This window comes from Zea mays, chromosome 9, assembly GCF_902167145.1.
Source record: "Zea mays cultivar B73 chromosome 9, Zm-B73-REFERENCE-NAM-5.0, whole genome shotgun sequence".
NCBI lineage: Eukaryota > Viridiplantae > Streptophyta > Magnoliopsida > Poales > Poaceae > Zea > Zea mays.
The window spans coordinates 92499110-92504442 of NC_050104.1; positions in this window are offsets into that span (position 1 = coordinate 92499110).

A 5333-nucleotide genomic window follows, 5' to 3' on the forward strand; every position below is an offset into this window, starting at 1 on the left:
ATATCATTCTGTTTCCCATCATGCTTTTATGTATAAGAATGAGGCTTCGAGCTCTAGGCATCCTACTCATGTTAAAATGCCTAAAAAGAAAACTCCTACTGCATCAAATGAGCCTAATGTTTCATTTAAGACTTTTGATGCTTCTTATGTGCTCACTAACAAATCAGGCAAAGTAGTTGCCAAATATGTTGGGGGCAAACACAAGGGCTCCAAGACTTGTGTTTGGGTACCCAAGGTGCTTGTTTCTAATATGAAAGGACCCAAGACCGTTTGGGTACCTAAGAACAGGGCCTAAAACTGTTTTGCAGGTTTATGCATCCGGGGGCTCAAGTTGGATTATTGATAGCGGATGCACAAACCACATGACAGGGGAGAAAAGGATGTTCTCCTCCTACGAGAAAAATGAAGATCCCCAAAGAGCTATCACATTTGGGGATGGAAATCAAGGTTTGGTCAAAGGACTTGGTAAAATTGCTATATCATCTGACCATTCCATTTCCAATGTTTTCCTTGTAGATTCTTTATATTACAATTTGCTTTCTGTATCTCAATTATGCAAAATGGGTTACAATTGTCTTTTTACGGATATAGGTGTTACTGTCTTTAGAAGAAGCGATGATTCAGTAGCATTTAAGGGAGTATTAGAGGGTCAGCTATACTTAGTTGATTTTAATAGAGCTGAACTCGATACTTGCTTAATTGCTAAGACTAATATGGGTTGGCTCTGGCACCGCCAACTAGCCCATGTTGGGATGAAGAATCTTCACAAGCTTTTAAAGGGAGAGCACATTTTGGGACTAACAAATGTTTATTTTGAGAAAGACAGGGTTTGTAGCGCATGTCAAGCAGGAAAGCAAGTTGGCTCCCATCATCCACACAAAACATCATGACAACGGACAGGCCACTGGAGTTACTCCACATGGATTTATTCGGCCCGATAGCTTACATAAGCATCGGCGGGAGTAAGTACTGTCTTGTAATTGTGGATGATTATTCTCGCTTCACTTGGGTATTCTTTTTGCAGGAAAAATCCCAAACCCAAGAGACTTTAAAGGGGTTCTTGAAACGAGCTCAAAATGAGTTCAGATTGAGAATCAAAAAGATAAGAAGCGACAACTGGATGGAGTTCAAGAACTCTCAAATTGAAGGCTTTCTTGAGGAGGAGGGCATCAAGCATGAGTTCTCTTCTCCCTACACACCTCAACAAAATGGTGTAGTGGAGAGGAAGAATAGAACTCTACTGAACATGGCGAGGACCATGCTTGATGAGTACAAGACTCCGGACCGGTTTTGGGCTGAGGCGATTAACACCGCGTGCTACTCCATCAACCGGTTCTACCTTCACCGAATTCTCAAGAAGACATCATATGAACTCCTCACCGGTAAAAAGCCCAATGTTTCATATTTTAGAGTCTTTGGTAGCAAATGTTTTATTCTTGTTAAAAGAGGTAAAAAATCCAAATTTGCTCCTAAGGCTGTAGAAAGCTTTTTACTTGGTTATGACTCAAACACAAGGGCATATAGAGTCTTCAACAAATCCACTGGATTAGTTGAGGTTTCTTGTGACATTGTGTTTGATGAGACTAATGGCTCCCAAGTGGAGCAAGTTGATCTTGATGAGCTACATGATGAAGAGGCTCCGTGCGTCTTGCTAAGGAACATGTCCATTGGGGATGTGTGTCCTAAGGAATCCGAAGACCCACTCATACACAAGATCAACCATCATCTTCCAATCAAGCATCCCCACCAACTCAAGATGAGGATCGGGCTCAAGGCAATGAAAATGAAGATCAAGAATATGAGCCACCTCAAGAGGAGTACAATGATCAAGGGAGAGATGAAGTTGATTAAGACAAGGAAGATGATCAAGAAGTACAGGGTCAAAGACCGCCACACCCAAGAGTCCACCAAGCGATTCAAAGAGATCAACCCGTGAACTCCATCCTCGGCGATATTCATAAGGGGGTAACCACTCGATCTCGAGTCGCTCATTTTTGTGAACATTACTCTTTTGTGTCCTCTATTGAGCCATACAGGGTGGAGGATGCACTAAGAGACTCGGATTAGGTGTTGGCAATGCAAGAGGAGCTCAACAACTTCACGAGGAATGAGGTATGACATTTAGTTCCACGTCCTAACCAAAATGTTGTAGGAACCAAGTGGGTATTCCACAACAAGCAAGATGAGCATGGTGTGGTGACAAGGAACAAAGCCCGACTGGTTGCCAAAGGATATTCACAAGTCGAAGGTTTGGACTTTGGTGAAACCTATGCACCCGTAGCTAGGCTTGAGTCAATTCGAATATTACTTCCCTATGCTACTTACCATGGCTTTAAGCTTTATCAAATGGATGTGAAAAGTGCCTTCCTCAATGGACCAATCAAGGAAGAGGTCTATGTTGAGCAACCTCCCGGCTTTGAAGATAGTGAGTACCCTAACCATGTGTATAAACTCTCAAAGGCGCTTTATGGGCTTAAGCAAGCCCCAAGAGCATGGTATGAATGCCTAAGAGATTTCCTTATCACTAATGGCTTCAAAGTCGGTAAAGTCGATCCTACACTCTTAACTAAAACTATTGCAAAAGATTTGTTTGTATGCCAAATTTATGTTGATGATATCATATTTGGGTCTACTAACAAATCTACTTGTGAAGAGTTTAGTAGGATCATGATTCAGAAATTTGAGATGTCTATGATGGGGGAGTTGAAGTATTTTCTAATATTTCAAGTCAAGCAACTCCAGGAAGGCACCTTCATCAGCCAAACCAAGTACATTCAAGACATACTTACCAAGTTTGGAATGAAGGATGCCAAGCCCATCAAGACACCCATGGGAACAAATGGGCATCTCGACCTCGACACGGGGGGTAAATCCGTAGATCAAAAGGTATACTGGTCGATGATAGGATCTTTACTCTATTTATGTGCATCTCGACCGGATATTATGCTTTCTGTATGCATGTGTGCAAGGTTCCAAGCCGATCCTAAGGAAGTTCACCTTAGGGCCGTGAAAACAATCATGAGATATTTAGTTTATACTCCTAAGTTTGGACTTTGGTACCCCAAGGGATCCACCTTTGATTTAATAGGATATTCAGATGCTGATTGGGCAGGGTGTAAAATTGATAGGAAGAGCACATCAGGGACTTGTCAGCTTCTAGGAAGATCCCTGATGTCTTGGGCTTCAAAGAAACAAAACTCAGTAGCTTTTTCTACCACCGAAGCCGAGTATATTGCCGTGGGACATTGTTGTGCGCAATTACTTTGGATGAGGCAAACCCTCAGGGACTATGGCTACAAATTGAGCAAAGTCCCTCTCCTATGTGATAATGAGAGTGCAACCCGCATGGCGGATAATCCCGTTGAACACAGCCGCACTAAGCACATAGACATTCGGTATCACTTTCTAAGGGATCACCAACAAAGGGGGGATCTCGAGATCGCTTATGTTAGCACCAAAGAACAATTAGCCGATATCTTCACCTAGCCATTAGATGAGAAAACCTTTAGCAAACTTAGGAATGAGCTAAATATACTTGATTCTCGGAACTTTGATTGAAACATTGCACACATAGCTCATTTATATACCTTTGATCATATCTCTTTTATGTCTATGACTAATGTGCTTTCAAGTGTATTTCTATGCTAAGTCGTAGATTGAAAGGGAAATGGAGTCTTCAGCGAAGACAAGGCTTCCACTCCACTCGATCGATATCATTTACCCTTCGCCGTCACTCCACACTACTCTTCGATTGGTATAATCTTCCACTCATATTTACTTGTACCAATGGGGAGAAAGTAAAAAGGGGCTCTCAAAAGACTCCGTTTTTGGCGATTAATGCCAAAGGGGGAGATATATTAAGGCCCAAAGTAAAAGGACCGCACCACTAACCTTCAAATTTTTTTGAAAATGATGATTTATGTTTGTCTTTTCAATTGGTATCTTATGATGAAAATTCTTAAGTTGATATATTTCAAATTGGTATGTTGATATTCAATTGATACATTTTCAAAAGCATCCCAAGTATAAGTTCCAATTGATATCTATTAAAACCCTCTTGAAAACTAAGAAGATAATTTCATCCAGGGGGAGTTTTGTTTAAGTCAAAGGAAAAGCATTTGAAACAGGGGGAGAAAATTTCAAATCTTGAAAATGCTTCTCAAAATCTTATTCATATACCTTTGACTATTTGCAAAAAGACTTTGAAACGATTTTCCAAAAGAATTTGCAAAAACAAAACAAGTGGTGCAAATGTAGTCCAAAATGTTAAATAAAAGAAAGCAAACCATGCATATCTAGTAAAAGTATAAATTGGTTTAATTCTAAGTAACCTATGCACTTACCTTATGCAAACTAGTTCAATTATGCACTTATATATTTTCTTTGGTTTGTGTTGGCATCAATCACCAAAAGGGGGAGATTGAAAGGGAAATAGGGTTTAACCTTTTCCTATAAATAATTTTGGTGGTTGAATGCCCAACACAAATATTGGACTAACTAGTTTGCTCTAGATTATAGATTCTACAAGTGCTAAAGGTTCAACACAAACCAATAAAAAGATCAAAGTTAGGGTTCAAAAGAAAGGAGCAAAAGAAACCGAAGAGTACCCTGGTCTGGTGCACCGGACTGTTCGGTGTGCCACCGAACTGTGTCCGGTGCACCAGGGCCGTACGACTTCAAACTTGCCACCTTCGGGTTTCAGAAGCGCCGCTCCGCTATAATTCACCGGACTGTCCGGTGTGCCACTGGACTGTCTGGTGCACCAGCGGAGCAACGGCTAGCCAGCGCAACGGTCGACTGCAAGCTACAGTGCACGGACAGTTTGCGCAGAGGTCAGAGCAGCCGCCAGAAGGCGCACCGGACAATGAACAGTGCCGCACTAACTTTACTCCCTTCTTCCTCAGTGAGTAACGTATAATGTTACGAACAAAGGAAGTGAGTCTAGCTCCACTCCGAGGGACAAGACGGAAATCTTCTACCGATGCCAACTGCAAGGCGTGCTTTCCTATGAACCGATTCTTAGACTACAGATCTCATCCCAACAGAAACGATCTACTTGTACGAAAGAAAGAGAGAGGAAAGCACTTCTAAAGCGGTGGGCTCTTGTAAGTGAAAACTTTTCGGATAAATAAAACCCATTTTTTTCAACCATCTCCACGAGCACAGTTCCTGTCGTTCTAACACGAATAGTGGGAAGCTTCATCCGTTGCTTTCCTGGTTGATGATAGATCTCACTGACCACAATGCGCCTATCTCCCTGGTAATTCCCAGGGACAAGTAAAGTTACCTGAAATCCAACAGTAAAACAAAGGTAGTTGGAAGTTAGTAAAAAT